Source organism: Protopterus annectens, chromosome 11.part0 (genome assembly GCF_019279795.1).
Source record: "Protopterus annectens isolate FY-2018-M chromosome 11.part0, PAN1.0, whole genome shotgun sequence".
Classification (NCBI taxonomy): Eukaryota; Metazoa; Chordata; order Ceratodontiformes; family Protopteridae; genus Protopterus; species Protopterus annectens.
Genome location: NC_056745.1, coordinates 1,262,704,165 through 1,262,723,998, shown reverse-complemented (window position 1 = coordinate 1,262,723,998; position 19,834 = coordinate 1,262,704,165). Strand labels below are relative to the sequence as shown.

The following is a 19,834-nucleotide window of genomic DNA, read 5'->3' as shown; positions in this document are numbered from 1 at the left end:
ACACTCTACATGGACCAGAATCTCCTGGGTCACAGTCAAAACTTTGTCCCCTGTGACACAGAGCTGGCACTTGCAGTTTTTATCACCAATGTTTCTATCTCATGAGCTATTAAATTGGTTTACAATAATCATCTGCCTTGATGGTCCTTAGCAGTTTGTTGTAATATTATAATACTTTACTGTTAAAATATCATATGCTTAGTTTTTGATGTATTTATCAGCATAGTATTCTCATGTATCCAAATGGTCAGTTTAGTTAAGTTTTTTTGAGGGCATGCCTTATCTGTAACACATGTAACCAGTTTACCCAGTTTCAGGTCATCTGCATATAGACTGTAGAGCACCTCAGATGAAAAGGTTGGGTCTGAAAGATACAATCCAAACAACTAAGGGCCTAGGACAGAGCCCTGTGGGACACCCTGACTGTAACCAAGAATTTAACCTGTCTAATTGCTGTATGATACTTGCCATGTCCTTTTTGTAAGCCATGCAGCTATCCATTTCGTTAAGAGTACATCAGTACCTAGTTGTTCTAATTTATTAATCTGTGCTTTGTGTATGACCCTGTCAAATGCTGAAGTTAAATCTATACAAATTACATCACAGCACAATTGTTTTATTCATAGCTGTTATTATATTGTTATAGAACATCATGTTACAGGTCATAGTAGATCTATTTTCAACATATGCATACTGATATATGGTTTCAAGTCCCAACCAATCCAATTCTGAAAATAAATGATCCAATATTAACTTATCCATTATTTTCCACAACATGAAAGTAAACTTAAGGGCTATATGACTCTGGATTTGTCCCATTCCCCTTTCCCTTAAAGACAAGTTTAATAAGCACGTCTCCGATCTTGAGTGAATAATAGATATAATGGTAATGTAAGTTCTTGCTTTAGTGCTCTCAGGTTATTATTGCTAATTACATCTCCTCCCCGTGCTTTCTTTGGATCCAGTTTGCACAGTTCTTTTTCAATATAATCTAATTTGAGTCCAGTATCTGAGGTTACGTGGATGTCAGTAGGACAACTTACCAACCCATTTGTGGAGCCAAACTGTTTTGCATTAGATTTTGTAGATGTGTCTATAATGTGCCGTGTCTGAGAATAAATTTTAGAATGTGCACAAAGTTTATCAATTTGTATGCCTTTACTCCTTCCACATCTTAATGTATCAATAAAAGGTGTTCCTATTATGCTCAATATCTTTTCTTCAAATTTTTCTTGATATTGTCTCACACTATGCTTAATTTGTTTGTCAAGCTTGTTCAGTTCAGTTTTCAAAGTTGTAGTTTGACCTCTCTTCCATTTCTTTTATTTTTTGTCTCTCACCTAAATTGAGCATCTTGTTTTTATGGAAATAAATCTCCCTGACATATGCCTAGATCCTGATGATAAACATTTTTTTTTATTTTTTGCACTCAATTTCTCTTTCAAAACTTTCTGCATTCCATTTGCAGTTTTTCCACTAAACACCTCACTCTATTTAGTTTTACATAGTGATTGTTTTGCTTCCATATAGTTTGTAATTAATCTTCTGTGCATTGGCTTAGATTTCCATTTGGCAGAATTATCTAGCAACAAATTAACTTTTATAACCCCATGATCTCTGCACATCAACAGCGGTGAAACTTGACTTGAAGTAACAGTAATTTCTTTAGGAACACAAACAATGTCTAGTATGTTCCATTCCCTGGTAGGCTTTTTCAGGAATGGCCTTAGGTCAACTGGTGCCCTAGGCAAAGGTGGCTCCACAGCACTCCCCACCACACTACCTGGTGCCCCCATCTTGGTCTACCTACACCAAATAAATACTGGAAAAGTGCCCCTACCAGAGCGGTGGCCTAGGCGGCCGCCTAGTTGGCCTATGCCTAAGGCTGGCTATGGGCTTTTTACAATCTGAAGAAAAAGTTGTTCCTGAACATACTTTGTGAATAATTTCCTTACGAATATTGTTGAATCAATATTATTCCAGTCTGAATTGGGTAAATCTAAGTCCCCAGCTAATATTATTCTTCTCTCCTGAGTTTCATGCAAGAAATATATGAATTCCTGTAGGTCATCTGCACTTGACTTTGGTGGTCTATACCTCCAAAAATCGTTATATGTTCTAGGGTTGTCTTTATTGTCACAGCTACACAGTCTATATTATTGTTATCATTGAACATGTAATAATCACAGGTCTCATAGCTATCTTTAATCCCTATCATAACACCTCCATCTGAATTTTTGTTAGAATGTCTGTTATAGTAAAAACATTATACTGTGACAGAACTGATTTCCAGTCATTGTTCTTTAACCATGTGTCACAAACAATAACAACATCAATCTTCTGGGAATGTAGCAAATTTTCCAATAAAAAAAATTCATTATTAATGCTCCTAGTATTAACATCAGAGATGCATCAAATGTTGCTATCTGTGAACTGTCAAATTTTCAACCTGGCAAAAATCTTGCCTAGTGTTTGTCAAATATTGCAAAATATCTGCAGCACAAATTCTCTTCCCTGATCTTGACAAATGTACACCATCCTGTTTGAACAAGTCTACCCGAAACTAGGCTTGAATGCTCTATACATTTCCATTTTTTAAAACACAACATTTTTTCTATGTAGATATTTACTCAAAATGTTTTTCATTCACGATGACCTGACTAACCTTTCTTTATATGATTTCTGATAAAAACATCCTAACATCAGTATAAGCTATACTATCTAAGAGGGCTGTAAGTTCCCTACAAACAGTCAGAGAGTCCTTGCAGATGAGATCTTTTGTACCGACATGAATAAAAACAGATCCATACTTACTACATAAAGGCATTCCAAGGCTTGTCTCACATCTTCTATTTCTGCTCCTGGCAAGCATAACACTATTCAATGTTCATTATCTTCTCTGCAATTGTAGTATCAGTTCCTCTAATAATTGAATCTCCAATATCTTTTCTGATTAGATCTGAAGAATTTTCAGCTTCTATTACAGTACTATCTGCTCTATCAATTGTTACAAAGGAATGATCTTCATCACCATTAATCTTATTAATCCCACTGTTTTCATTGCATATTCAATTTGCAGGCATACAGTTCTCATCCAGATGGCTTTGTATATCCACAGCTTAAGCCACGTAGTCAACACCTGTGTTTTTTTCTTTTTTCTTACAGTACTGTGCTTCAGTCTTCCACAGTCAGTTTTGACTTCTTCCTTTTCCCCTGTCCCTTGCCTCCTTTTTGTACCTTTTCTTTTGGAAAAATGATGCCTTTTTCTGTAGACTGCAGGTTTTCTGAAAGAACAAATGTTATCATCACCTGTAATCTGTGTGCTACATAACAAAGTGATGTCCTTTTTACTAATTTTTATATTCTCTTTACTTTGCAGACATTTATCAGTTAATTTTGCTTCCCTGTTATTTGTTGTGAACTTCTTCCTTTCTTTCTTTTTTTGTTTCTTTCTTAACACTCTGAATCCTCAGTTAGCGGAATACTTGCATCTGGAATTCCAGAGTTGTCAGGGGCATCGTATAGTTTCATAGGAGTTGAATGATCTTTACAGACAAGACATATTTCCTAAATGTGTTCTATTTGCTATGTGCCTAACATTATTTATGTCACAAGTCCAGCCATTAATATATTTAACAACGGTTCTCCAAGATGTGCCAATTGCACTAGTGCAATCATCATCAGTAAGTCTACATTTAGTTTTAATAATGGTAAGTAAATCATCCAACTTTTTACGTGAGGAACACAGATCACCAGTTAAATATGCATAGCATTTACTAAACTGTACAAGATATTTGTGCTTTAGCAAATCATTAATGGCATACTCATTTAAGGAATTCATATTCAGCTTCAAACAAATAAAACATTTTAAAAGAAAAGACTAATCAAAATCAGTAACCAAAATTCAAAAAGAACTTAAATCAACTTCTATGAGAAAATTCACACAAGCGATATACAACTAAATACTGAAGAAATACAGTAAAGTTGTAGTTCTGACCGTACAAGTTCTGAAATGCAGACAAAAACTGTAATTCCTTTATGGCGAACAGTAGCTTCTGCTCCCTATCACTCACAGTTGCACTTCATTTTAACAGTAGAGATCAATAAACTAAGATAGGATTATTTAGATAAGCTCTGGATTGTCATCTCTGCAATATGTGTGAATATATGACTGACTAGGCCCCTTGGATGGATAGCATTTGCCTGTCTAAAACCTATCCCTTTCTAACAACCAACCATGAAAATTAAAGGTAAACAACAAATATAAATCAAAGTAAATATTCTTGTCTACAAGCTATCCCTTCCTTCCTACAAACAATGAAAAACAGTGGTAAAAATAAAATATAAATTCAAATAAAACTTCTCTTACCAGTAAACTCCACAGTATATCATAAACCAATTGCTGAGATAAGCTCTGGATTGACATGTGTAATGAACATTTAAAGGATGGTAGTGTATATGAACATGTAGAATTAAGAGTATATAAAGAAGCTATAGATAAGTATACTAATTTACTTATAAAAGGTAATTGTTGGGCTACTTCTCTGACAATGATATAAAAAAGAAGTTTGGAGTGGACGGATGTGACATGGCTCTATTTTATTGCCTTCCTAAGATACATAAATCCCTTATAAAGCCTCTGGGATGCCCTATAGTATCTGGAAGGAAATATTTTTTGTACAAAATGGCCTAATTTCTCCATTTTCACCTATTACCTAAAGTTAAATTGCTGCCAGCCTATATTCAAGATGTGTTTGATTTTTTGAATAAAATTAAGACAGTTCAATGGGGGTTAAGAATGCATTGGCTTACTATTGATGTAAAAAGTCTCTACACTAAAATAAATCATGATTTTGGGTTGGAAGCCATAAGATTTTTTGGGGGGGCAAAAGTCCATCTACTGAATTCATTGTAGAGCTGTTGGACTTTTGCCTTAAACACATTTTTTTTTTGAATTTGGAGAAACTTTGTATAGACAGAAAAGTGGATGTATATATATATATATATATATATATATATATATATATATATATATATATATATGTGTGAATTTTTTCACAGACATGTTAAACTTTATTGTAGATTTATTGACGATCTTATCTTCCTGTGTGAAGAGGGTGAAGAGGAAGTAGAAGGATTTATTAAGATGTTAGGAAATAATAGGTTTGGGTTAGAGTTTGATGGCCTGAAAGTTAGAAAAAGTGTATCTTTCCTGGATGTTAATTTAGATGGTAGTAATAACAAGTCCATTCAGACTAGTGTCCATAGAAAATTTGATAGTGGACTACAATATATAAGGGCAGATAGTTGTCATCCACCCCATACTATTCATTCTATGCCCTTTGGGGAATTTATTCGTATTTTTAGATTATGTAATAATGAATTTGATTATAAAAGGGAAATGTGCAATACAATTAATATGTTTAAAGTGAGGGGTTTTGATCAAAAATTATTAGAAGAAAGTTGGAATAAATTCTTAAAAGAATATGTGTTAAAGCCTACTGCTAAGAGATGTATACAGAGATATAAAACAAATAATAAAATTCAAAAACAGGAAAATATATATTTTACTACTACTTTTAGTAGTTTTAGTGTTATAGTTAAAAATATATTAATGTATTATTGGGAGTATATTTTATGTACAAATGATTCCTGTTTGCATAACCTAGGGGCCCCTATTATGTCATTTAGGAGGGGCAGAAATCTTAAAGATTTATTAGTGAAAACCAAATTGAGAGTACCCTCTATACGAATACAAAGTAATATAAAAGAATTAGGGACCATTGGTTGTAAAAAGTGTAAAGCCTGTAATTTTATTGTTCAATATTTTAGTAAAATTAATGGTTTATTGTTTGAGATTAAAGATGTTTTTTGCTGCAATACTGAAGGCATTGTTTATGCTTTGAAGTGTTCTTGCAACAAATTTTATATTGGAGAAACAAAAAGAGCATTCAAAACTAGATTATTAGAACATGTTCGGGACATAGTTAATAAGAGGGAGGAAACTGCAATAGCTGTGCACTTTAATAAATTTCATAATGGTAATGTCAGTGTTTTAAAAGGTGCAATTCTGGAGAAAATGTATACATATGATGATGAAAATGAATAAAAAAATAAATTGCTTCTTAAAGAGTCTACCTATATTTTAAAGTTTGGTACATTGTCCCCTAAGGGGTTAAATAATAAAATTATTAATTGGAGGTTTTTTGTCTAATGTTCTATTGAAAGTGATTAATTTATGTTTAATTGTATAATTAATTAATTGATAGGTGTATATAGGCTGGTAACTTTTTGTGAATGTTATACTCCTTGAAGGCTTGTGGAGCCGAGACGTCAGACTGTGTTTTAAATACATTTCCTGTGGATTACTAGCTGGTGGTTCTAATGGATTGTCCTCTCTGCAGTCTGTGTAAATTTATAGCTGACTAGGCCCCTTGGGATGGCTACAGCTTGCCTGTCTAAAACCTATCCCTTTCTAACAACCAACAGTGAACATTAAAGGTAAACAAAATATAAAAACAAAGCAAATATTCTTGTCTACAAGTTATCCCTTCCTTTCTACAAACAATGAAAAACAGTGGTAAAAATAAAATATAAATTCAAATAAGACTTCTCTTACCAGTCAACTCCACAGTAAATCACAAACCAAGATAGGATTGTTTAGATAATCTCTGGATTGTCCTTTCTGCGGTCTGTGTAAATTTATAACTGACTAGGCCCTTTGGAATGGCTAGAGCTTGCCCATCTAAATTATAGCCTATGTCTGACAAATTAACAGAAAGAAGGTACTGATACACTCAGTGATGTTGACATAATGTATTCAACAATCATGCCTGTGGTCTTTACACTTTTTTTACAGACTTCACATATATATCCACAAAATTTATTTACTGCTGACTGTGATTATATCATCTTTACAACATTCAGCTTTTTTTAAACATATGAGTTGCCAGGTTGATAATTTGATTCAATCTTTTTTATTTTGTATAGGTCAATAAGTAGACTTTTTCCATATTAATATGAGATTTAACATGTCTGCCCTTTTAGCAATAGCAGCTAAATCATCTTATACAGTACCACTGCCATTCTCAGATCCTGTTATCTTTCCTATTTTGATGTCACTGTCACCTAGATGCTTTTTATGAATTTATACATTTTTGTCGTCATCTGTTTAGTTGATAGAATTTGGTCAATTAAACAGATGGTCTACAGGTGTTGATAGGTGTGTGAGAGTGGACAATTCTCGGTATTGTGCCATGTCAGAGTTAATACATATAATCTACATATAATTAACAGGGCTGTGTTTGGGGAGTTTTCTATTTTTTTGCATGTGCTGCAGTTCTTGCTCAGTGCATGTGTTGTAGCCTGTCAATGTTTGCATTAGCAATGGTTTTGTGTCAATGCTGTGCATGTCGACATTTGGGTCATTTAATAAATGTAAATAGACCCACAGAGAGAGAGAGAGAGAGAGAGAGAGCAAACATGAATGGCCCTAAAATGGGCCTTTATGGTATTCCAGCCAACACAGCAGTCTACAGCTCTATCATTTCCTGCTATATTGTTCATTATGACATCCAGTATCTATACAAGACCTATATGGAGATATGCCTAACTACATATGCATTAAAAGCTTATTTTCTTTCTCAAAATGATGTTAATCTCTAATGGTATATTTTATCAAACTTTTTTACTGAAAAGTAGATAAACTACATCAGTAAGTGGAATAAAGACTTCTTTGGATCCAAAAACCACACTCCCAGCTATGTTTGCATCCTCTTCAGCTCACTAAGTTACTGGTCCCTGTAAAAGCAGACAGAATGTAGCAGACCATTCCTGGTAAAGCCACAATAAAAATAAAATATCATTTAATGTATGCCAATGCACAGCTTACTAAAAAGGTAGTAAAAAATATATAACATTAGTTATACTAGGTAGAAAAAGTAGACACAAAATATTACTTGCTGACAAACCCAAAAAACAGTGGACTTCAATAAGCCTCAGCAATTGCACAGGGAATGTAAAACATATCTCACAGTGAATACAGGTCATACTAAAGCTCAAATTAGAAGGCAAAACAATCCCATGTCTGAAATCAGCCATTTCTATGCTCTTACCTTGCTTGGACTGCTATTAATTTCTGGAACATTTTCCTGCAGCATCACTCTGCCAGCATCAAACTAACAAGTAAATAGTAAAAAAAGGGGTCTATATAATTTCATTGAAAACTAATTTCATCAAAGCTTAATTCATTGACACATATTCATTGAAAGCTCACTTCACTGAAAACCCAATTCACTGAAAGCTTACTTCACTGAAAACCCATTTCGTTGAAAGGTATATATGGCCCATTCCCCACTGTTGTGTGATCCTGGAGTTAGTATATAAAGTAAGGGGGGGTGTTGGGTGCAACGCCCCCCACATAAATTGGTTATATGTTGTCTTCTGGAAGAATTTATTCGCTACACTTGTAAGTATCCATCTATATGCTTTAAAATATTTACAATATGTGGGGGGGCTATGCCTCCCACACCCCCCAATGCGGGTGGCTGTGCCCCCCCTTGCTTTATATACTAACTCCAGGATTGCATAACAGTGGGGAAAAGGCGATATATACCTTTTAACGAAATGAGTTTCAGTGAAATGGGTTTTCAGTGAAGTGAGCTTTCAGTGAATATGTGTCAATGAATTAAGCTTTGATGAAATTACTTTTCAATGAAATGATGTAGACCCTAAAAAAATACCATGTAGTCATAATATTATACTAAAACTTAGTTAAAAATAAAAAAAGAAAGTCTTACTTGGTTAGTCATATTCCTATCACTTAGATGCACTTGCGCTTGTGCGCGCACACACACACACACACACACACACACACACACACTTTCAGATGCTTAATCATGTATAACACACACATCCCTCTCAGAAAGACACAAAAATGCAAAATGATTCCAGTTATTAATCTTATCTTCTTAAACTGCTGAGATTGTTTAAAACTTCAGTAAAGACCTGGACCTTATGACAATAAAGAATAAAATAATTCAGTTTGTGATAGTCCTACAGACTGACTAGTAGATGTCTCTAAATGAAGTATACGTTTGTTTGTGAAAGAAACCAACCTAAAGAAAAAAACAGAACCTCACCCACCAATTACACCTCATATGCTAATGCACAAAGCAAATAGTTTGGGGTGGTATCCATGGTAAGTGGTTCTGTAGTTTAACTTGCCCTGCATTGAGTTGCTCTGCAGTTCCATTTACCAATTCATAGATATGCACATTCCCAAAGGGCAACATCTCATTACTAAGGAGTTTTCAGGACTCTGAACTGTTCCACTGTGCAGTTGGAACAACTACATAGTGGTGCATTTGTCACTAGTGCTACTGAGTTGTACTGGTACTAAGAGAACTATACACAGGCAGCGACCTCCAGACCAGGGATACATGCATGCACACACACACACACACACACACACACACACACACACACACACACACACACACACACACACACACACACACACACACACACACACACACACACACACACACTCATGGATCCACTTCCACACTGTCCCAGATCTCTCACAAACACAGTGATACACAGACATACACAAACACACACATACACACAGTGGCACACACACACACACACAAACACACACACAAACACACACACACACACATGCAATCCCATTCACACACATTATGACTTACCTACACTTGCTACCTATACAGGGTGAAGTGGCTCTGGCTCATCCTGCAAAGATTCTCACCAGTGGAAGGCACAGCTGTGTACCACATTCTTGGATGTCTGCACTGCAAACCACCTGGATAATCATCTGTGGACTCCATACTCTCCAAGTTCTCTAACTGGGTTGCTTGTCAGGTTGGCTGCTCACTTACATAGCCCCCCCTCCCCCATGGACTACCACAGTAGAATGTAGCGCTCTAAACCTTGCTATCGGCAGCACACAGTGGAGGCTCTATGCAGTGAGGGAAGTCCCTGGTTCAGGATGGCCTTGTAAAGCACACAAGACAGCTTGTGCTCATCATATATTTTGCAATTAACTTATGAATACTGGAGATAAAGGGAAGAGAACAGCAAAATGATGGTGTTTTTTCTAACCATTTTTTGACCAATTTATGATATGGTGAAACAATTTTGGAAACCATTACAAAACTATCATTTATTTTCACATAACATCTATCTATCCAGCTAGTCAGTTTGAACATTAGTATTAATGAGATTGTGAATAGTCTATATTATATTGGAACTAACAAGGCATGGGGTCAGACCTTCGTATACTTTATCACGAGTTGATAGTAGGTTGACATTTTGTAAATTGGTTATTCATTTATTTCTTGGGCAACGATTTTGTGTTGTGATAGGGTATTATAAAAATTGGTCATTACATAACTGACAATAGAGAATTGAGTACTCAATTGTTGTTAGAAGGCTCTTTGTTAGAAGGCTTTTTCATTATTTAGGGATTGATCAGCCAACAGTAATCACTCAGATCTGTCCAGGAACATGTGACTGTTTATCTCTTCTAGTGGATGGCATTTACAACTACATTTAACAAGTGGATCTTACAACATTAAACATTTTTTGGGTTAGAATTGATGATTTGCATATTCTGTGTATATTTTCCACATCTTTTTGGTAAATTAAGGTAAAGGTTTTTTAACCATTTTCCTGTTTTTTTGATCCTCTCAGCAAACATTTACATTCCTTTGTGACTCAAATGGATTCAGTATAATATATTTTGTACCAGTAAGCCAGGTTCGAGTATAGGGGGACTATTCTTATAGCATCCTTGACAGTTTGCTTAAGAGACGTTCTATAGGCTCCATTTTGGTGGTATCACATCACAGTTGACTAACAGTGACTTCAGGGTGATTGAAGCAAACTAGCAACTTATGGTCATGGATCTTAGCAAGCTGCTTTTGGGCCTTTGTGCGGATAAGGATGACATTCATGTATTTAGAATTAAACCTATGGATGAGGGCACAAAGGAGAACAGCCAGATTGATCCAGTGTACGGTTGTAATTTGCTCTTCACTCAGCTTGGCAAGAAGGTTAAAACTTTACGTACTAACATTTGGCAACTAAAGCTTTTTAAAGCATATCAAAATCAAAACATTACCCCGATGGGGTTTAAGGACTAAATTACAGCCATTAGTTAGTAGCCTGATGACATATTATTAAGGGATTGGAACATGGCACAGCAACAGGCATCCATGTCCTTTGTTAACATTTTAGCATCTTATTATTAAAGAACAATCGAGGTCAACATATGTGATGTACAAAAAATATGTGAAGAGTTGAAAAAACATGAAGAACAAGCACATTTTAAGGATAATCTTAGCAGACTCTCAAAGGAATTGACTACCTTTGAAAATCATTTGAAAGATAAAAAGTTACATAAGTTTTCCAGAGATATGGAAGATTATGAGAGGGGTAGGCCATTTGCGTCACAGAGAAGTGTTAGGTTTGCTGATGGAACAAAAAACACCACTCAGATACACAAAAAAAGACCCAGATTCATATTGAAAAAAGGCAGACCAGAGACCAAAACTTTGGGGGAGGAACCATCCACTACTGACATTGAATCCACATACATTAGTGATTCCCCTGATTCCTAGAGGGGTTAGAGTTTGGAATACCATTTAGGGGTAGGAGGCACGGGGAGGGACGCAAGCACAGGGGTAAAAACCATAGAGGATCTTTTCCAATCAATAGTGAAATAAATGTAGAATGTTCAAATGTACACAATATTTCTAAATATGTTTTATCATCTGAAGAGGAATCACTGCTGAATAAAAGTCTTGGTTTTATCCCAGGTCTTTTTGTGGATGAAAGCATTTTTGTCTCTGATATACTATCATTTTGCAGAAGGCTTAATCTGAAATTGTTTTTCAGCCAACAGGACCATTCTCAGAGATCTACTGAATTTAGAGTCTACAAATCCAATTTCAGTCCACCCATGGACAAACATGTTGCCATTTTCCAACAGGCAGTTATCAAAGATTTGCATTACCATTTAAGTTCCTCACAAATTATCAGACAAAATCTAACAATGGCAGAACAAAAAACTCTTACAGATCTTAGGGCCATTACTGATATTTCCATCCCACCAGCAGACAAGGGTAGGGTGGTGGTAGTCATGGACTGCAGTTATTACTGGGCTGAGGGAAGTAGACAATTGTCTAACCCTCGGCATTATATGAACATGCCCACTGACCCCACTCTAAATTTCAAAAAAGAGATTGACAACTTTTTACAGGAAGCAGTGGATCAGGGAATTATCAGTGATAAAACTAGACAACAACTAATAGTAAAATATCCAGGCAAATATCTTTATCTATTGCCCAACATTCACAAATCTTTGAGTATGCCACCAGGTAGAACTATTGTTTCGGGCATAGGCTCCCTTACAGAGCCATTATCAGCATTTTTGGTGGAATATTTGCAACCGTTATTGCCACATGTTAGAACCAGGTTAAAGGACACAACTGAATTTCTACAAATTGTATCGGAGTCTGAATTGGAACCCCTTTGGTTGATGTGCACCCTGTTAAATCACTTTACACCAGCATTCCACACTGAGCAGGTTTAACAGCATTAGAATTTTGGTTAAATAAGACCAATATCTACAGTCCAGGTTTTAACACATTGCTCATTTGCATGGCCGAGCATGGCCTTACCAAAAATGTCTTCTATTTTAAACATGAGTATTACTGGCAAATACAAGGCACAGCAAAAGGGGCATCTTTTGCCCCAATATATGCTGATTTATATATGGGATATGTTGAGGAACACATTATATATAATGAGCTACATAACCTGTATTTGCCAGAGATAGACATATGGAGATGTTTTTTGGATGACTGTTGGCTTGTATGGAAAGGAGGCAGTGATTATTTAGAGGAATTCATTGAATACCTCAATGGAAATAAATGGGGGGCTGAGTTTACAGTGAGTTTTCATAAAAATGAGATTCACTTTTTGGATGTCAGTTTACAGCGTCAACCAGATAACACATTACGTACTACAGTTTATCGAAAATATTGACAATATAACAGCCTGCTACATGCCTCCAGTCTCCATCCCAAACACACCATTGATAATATTCCTAAATCTCAGTTTTTGCATTTGAAGAGAATGTGTTCTTCACAGCAGGATTTGACACAATCCCAGCAGGATTTAGCCAACAGATTTCTAACTTGGGGATATGGTACACAGAATGTGAACTCGGCCATGCAATGGGCTAACAACCAATCCAGGGGTCCCTTATTAGAATACAAACATACACCCAGGAAGGAGAATAAGGATGCCTTGAGAATGGTCACTACATTTGGCAAAAATACAGCCTTTCTTACTGATGTTATTGACAAACATTGGAATATTTTGAAGGCCAATGAACAATTGGGTGACCTTTTGGGGGACAAATGCTCATTTTCCTTCAGGCGGGGTAAAACCTTAGGGTCCCATTTCTCTCATTACAAGAAAATTATGCATCAGGATACCATTTATCATCAAACTATATTAACAGAGGAGAGACTGGTTGGTTCTTATCCTTCTAGACACTGCACCTTCTGCAAATATGTCTTCAAAATCAAATCCTTCACTAGTAAAAATACTGGGCAGCTGTAAAACACCAATTGTTATGCTAATTGCAGAATGGATTGAGTTATATATTTGGCCACCTGCACTTGTCAAGCCTTTTATGTGGGCCAAACTTCTAGACAATTCAGATTTCAAATGTCAAAACATTTAGGAGACATTAGGAATGCAAGAGCCACCAATGCTCTGTATAGACACTCACTGGTTCATCACACGGCTAAATGTACTTTTACAATCATAGACAAAATATCAGGCAACAGGTCTTTTAAAATGGGGTGGCATAGTATATTAAACATGAAGGAAAGGAAATGGATTGTCAAACTAGGGGGTTTATTCCCACCTGGATTAAATGATAAACTGTAGGGTTTCCCTTTCTCTTCATGGGTCTTGATACTATTTATGAATCCATTAACAATTCTTGGGTTTGTCCCAAGAAGAAAGTAGTAAAATAATGAGAAGAAAAAAAGAACAAAAGAAAAATAGTAAATATGTATAGAATCTATTGTTGTTTGTATTGTTTTTTTGTATTCATTATTTAGTATTAGACCAGTTTTTCCTTAGACAGGAAATGACGTAATTGGTCTTTAATGACACTGAGTATATATTGAAGTTGTCATACTGCTTTATGTTATGTACCATTGATGAAAGATATAAGCTGAAACTGGTCTGGTTCTCTTAATAAATCTTCACGCTCCCAAGGTGCTGGATCCCTTTGTGTTTTGTTACAGTTTGTCTGGCCTGTGCATCTATCATACTTGCTAGCCTGCCTCTTTGAAAATATTAAGTAGCCTAGGGCTATGTGCACAAGCTGTGTGATCCAAAGCACATCATTTTCCATGAGCCATGCAACTACTTATGAGCCATAGCCTGTTATGGGAATACTACTTAAGGGTAGATTGAATTTCAAATGTTCAGCTAATCTCTCAGTGATTAGTACAAAGACTGGGGATAATGCACAGCTTGACTCATATCCCTACAGGGGTTGACAAAAGACCATTAGTGCTATCTTGAGATGTTAAAAAGGAGTACAGCATTTTGCATCTATACATAAAATGCAAGGGAAAATTCATGTATTTTGTAACTTTTCATACGCATAACCAATTCACTGACTGATAAGCTTTGTATACATCTGTGTATTTAACCACAACCTGGTTCTCCTAATCAGTGTTTTACAGAGAAAAGAATAGAATAGAAATAGTACTCACAACTGCCTGTACAATAGTGCCCTCCAGTCACCTCCTACCTTCATGCTAGGGTCTTCCCAGTGGTGGTGGGGGGTATAACACCAATAACAGAGGAGCTGATAATTGGCAGGCACAGTGGGGAAAGCACTTAGGGAAAAGAAAGGAAAGTCAATATACGAGTTGCTTCCATCAATAAAAAGTAACATTTACATTTACTTTCAGGTATAAGCAGCTTCAAGCTACACAGGACCTTCCCTGATTTAAGGGCTTGCAGTTCTGCAGAGTACCTTTGGGATAACTTCCAAATTCAGCAAAATCTTCTGATAGTTAATAGAAGTACTAAAGCTGGTTACTGAAAATATAACATGCTTAGACTTCAGGCAAAGAATACTCAAGCTTTAATAGCTTGGTATCAGGCCCTTTGTAAGCTGGATCCAAAGCAAGCAGTATAAATAGGTCCATAGGATGATACTAGGCTATTGGCCAGGAGGCCCTCATAAGACTAGCCAAGAATTTCGCCCATGTTCCCAAAAAGTCAGCACCTGTTTTTCCTGTCCAGCAGGGAAACAGGTGGGATCCCACGGGTGTATTTTTTGTTTCCCATCCAGCCATCCAGATTCCTCCTAAAGAGAGCTAGAGAGGTACTCTGCTTAACATGGACAGGGAGTTTATTCCTTGGGGAGCCTCTGGGACACACATCTATCCCTCCAACAAGTTCTATTAATGTCACACACCAGGTTGAAGCCTTGCACGCAGGTTGCCTGAGTGGATTTTGACTTATAGGTATGCAGCAACTCCATCAAAGCTGGGACTGAGATGGCCTTGTATGCCAGACACAGGTCACCTTTAGGCAGTCTGTATGAGACTGAATATAAGGACAGGGCTTTTAGCCTACCTGTATAGGACAGGTGTTTGAGACCCTGTAGTTTCCTGGTCATGTCAAGCTACATGCTGAAGAGGGCATTGTACTAAATAATGGGTCTGATAAGGGAGGAGTACAGGGATGTTATGACCTCCTTGTTCCTGGATGAAATACCCTTACTTATGAGGTCAGACATGTAGAAAGCCTTAAGTATATATCCATATATATATATATATATATATATATATATATATATATATATATATATATATATGTATGTATGTATATATATATATATATATATATATATATATATATATATATATATATATATATATATATATATATATATATGTATATATATATATATATATATATATATATATATATATATATATATATATATATATATATATGGTTCCCCTTTATAATCTCAAAATACTGAAATCTCGAATTTCAGTATCTCGAGACCATAAAGGTGAATTTATAGCGAAAGTGCATAATCGCGAATTCGAATATCTCGAATTTGCAGTTATGGCTTTACGCGACTTTACGTGCTGTGATTTATGTGGATGTTGTACGGTGTTGTGTGTGGATTTAGGTGTGATGTAAGGTAAGTGAGTGTTTTGTAAGGGTTTTGGGTGAGAGTTTGAATGTCTGTGAGTGTGTTTGCAAGTTGTACATGTGGGTTAGGGTAGACAAGTAAAAGTATGAGTGTGTAAGTGTTGGATGAGTTGGTGTTTGTATATGTGTGTGGTGTGTGTGTGTGTGTGTGTGTGTGTGTGTGTGTGTGTGTGTGTGTGTGTGTGTGTGTGTGTGACTGTAGATTGTCTGGGTGTGACTTTGCTGTTTTTTTCTGTTTGTGCAACCTCGGAATTAGTATATATAAGTAGGGGGTGGGGGGTGCAGGGGGGCTTACCTCCCTGCTTATATGTAGTGTAGGTGTGTTGATTTGTGTCATTGTGTTTGTGTATGTTTTATTGTTTGATTTGTTGTAGTGTGGTGTATGTGTTGTGTGGTGTATGGTGTGTTAATGTTCTCGTTTTTGTATTTCGTGATTTTGGGGTTTCGCGATTTTTGAGCATTGGCCTTTATGGTTTCGAGATACTGAAATTCGGGATTTCAGTATTTTGAGATTATAAAGGAGAACTATATATATATATATATATATATATATATATATATATATATATATATATATATATATATATGGGTTACTTTCATTTGATCGAAATTTCATTTGATCTAAACTCATTAGATCAAAAGTTCATTTGATCGAAAACCAGTATTCAAGGCAAATAACAGGGAGTTGTCCCCCTCCCCAAGGTGGTGTGACCCTGGAGTTGGTATATATAGTTAGGGGGGGTGTGGTGGGTGCAGCCCCCCACATTGGGGGGGTGGGGGGCTAAGCCCCCCATCTATTTCCGTTCAAAATCTGTACTTTTTGGGTTTTCTTTTTTTGAAATGCCAAAAAATGCACCCCCCCACACCCCCCCTAACTATATATACCAACTCCAAGGTCAGACGACATTGGGGAGGGGGACCAATCCCTGTTATTTGCCTGGAAGTGTACTGAATTACTGGTTGTCAGTCAAATAAAATTTTGATCAAATGGGTTTCAGTCAAATAGGCTGTCGATCAAATGAAGGTAACCCATATATATATATATATATATATATATATATATATATATATATATATATATATAAATATACATACATATATATATATATATATATATATATATATATATATATATATATATATATATATATATATATATATATATATATATATATATATATATATATATATATATATATATATATGGTTCCCTATCAGAAGCCTGAAACACTATAAGCTTGAAAATCAAACTCCTGAAACCAAAAGCCTGAAAACTCAAAATCCTGAAAACCCAAAATCCTGAAACTCAAAATCCTGAAAACACAAAATAGACATACTGACGTCATTGTGGCTTTGCTATTGTTAGCCCTGTGGTGTTAGGTCATGCGTTGGGTTCAGGTAAGTGTGCGGTTGGTTTTATGTTAGGGTTAGGGGCAGTTTAAGTGAGTTAGGGTTAGGGTTAGGGGTTTAAGTGAGTTAGGGTTAGCGGGTCAGGTGAGTGTGCAATAGTGACGGACCTTAGGGTTAGGGTTAGGGTCAAGGTCAGTCGGTAGATATTAGTGTCTTTGTATTGGCATATTAGCATTATTTGTGTTTTCAGGATTTTGAGTTTCAGGATTTTGGGTTTTCAGGATTTTGAGTTTTCAGGCTTTTGGTTTCAATATTTTGATTTTCAAGCTTATAGTGTTTCAGGCTTCTGATAGGGAACATATATATATATATATATATATATACATATATATATATATATATATATATATATATATATATATATATATATATATGGGTCCCCTACACATGATCGAAATTTCAAAAAGCCAATTCCCATATGACCGGGACCATCTGATCGACTTTTGGAATTTCGAACATGCAGGACGGGCATCTCCGTATAGTGTGGAATGGGAAGATTTCCATCTTCCACACTGTAGTGCGATCTCAGAGTTGGTATATTTAAATTGCAGGAGGTGTGGGGGGACCTGCTAGCAACATGTTGGTAAGTTTTTGTTTTGTGTTGTTTTATTTCTTTACAATGTTTAAAATGTCAAAAGTCGATCATATGATGTCGACCATATGGGAATCGGCTTTTTGAAATTTCGATCATCTATAGTAGACCCATATATATATATATATATATATATATATATATATATATATATATATATATATATATATGTATATATACATATATATATATATATATATATATATATATATATATATATATGTATGTATATATACATGGGTTCCATTCAGAAGTTTGAAATACTGAAATCTCGAATTTCAGTATTTTGAGCCCAAGAAGCCGATTCCACATAATAACAAAAGTTTAGAAGCACGAAATTCAAAACCTCGAATACCGGAGGTTTTGAATTTCGCGCTTCTAAAGTTCCGCTATGGTTATGTATTGAGGTAAGTGTGTGTGTGTGTTATGAGGTTTGGATAGGGGCTGTGGTGTGTGTCAGTGTGTTTTGTTGCTGTGATGTGTGTGTGCGAAAAGAAAGTAGCTTGTGTGGGGGTGTTTTGTGTGTATTTGTATGTAGTGCGACCTCGGAGTGAGAATATTTAAGTAGGGGGTGTGGGGTGCAGGGGGGCTTGCCCCCTGGCTTTCATGTAGTAGAGTGATTGTGTGTGTTTGTGTGGTGGATGGTGTGTGTGTGTGTGTGTGTGTGTGTGTGTGTGTGTGTGTGTGTGTGTGTGTGTGTGTGTGTCTGTGTGTGTAGTAAAACCACGAAATTCAAAACTTCTGGTATTCCAGGTTTTGAATTTCGCGGTTTTTAGTTTTCGTTGTTTTGTGGATTCCACTTCTTGGGCTCGAGATACTGAAATTCGAGATTTCAGTATTTTGAGCTTCTGAAGTGAATCTATATATATATATATATATATATATATATATATATATATATATATATATATATATATATATATATATATATATATATATGTGGTTCCCCTTTATAATCTCGAAATACTGAAATCTCGAATTTCAGTATTTCGAGACCATAAAGGTGAATTTATACCAAAAGTGCATAATCGTGAATTCGAATATCTTGAATTCGCAGTTTTGGCTTTACCCGACTTAACATGCTGTGTTTTATGTGGATGTTGTACGGTGTTGTGTGTGGATTTAGGTGTGATGTAAGGTAAGTGAGTGTTTTGTAAGGGTTTTGGGTGGGAATTTGAATGTCTGTGAGTGTGTTTGCAAGTTGTACATGTGGGTTAGGGTAGGCAAGTAAAAGTATGAGTGTGTAAGTGTTGGATGAGTTGGTGTTTGTATATGTGTGTGTGTGTGTGTGGGGGGGGTGCAGCGGGGCTTACCTCCCTGCTTATATTTAGTGTAGGTGTGTTGATTTGTGTCATTCTGTTTGTGTATGTTTTATTGTTTGATTTGTTGTAGTGTGGGTAGGATGGTGTATGTGTTGTGTGGTGTATGGTGTGTTAATGTTCTCGATTTTGTATTTCGTGATTTTGGGGTTTCGGGATTCTTGAGCATTGGCCTTTATGGTTTCGAGATACTGAAATTCAGGATTTCAGTATTTTG

The 19,834-nt window shown here is 35.8% G+C and overlaps 1 protein-coding gene across 1 annotated transcript in view; it reads left to right on the top strand.

Annotated features, from left to right (window-relative positions):
- Window positions 1-19,834, top strand: part of LOC122815816 — a 152,856-nt gene that overhangs the window by 83,969 nt on the left and 49,053 nt on the right. The gene's annotated exons all lie outside the window — the stretch shown is intronic.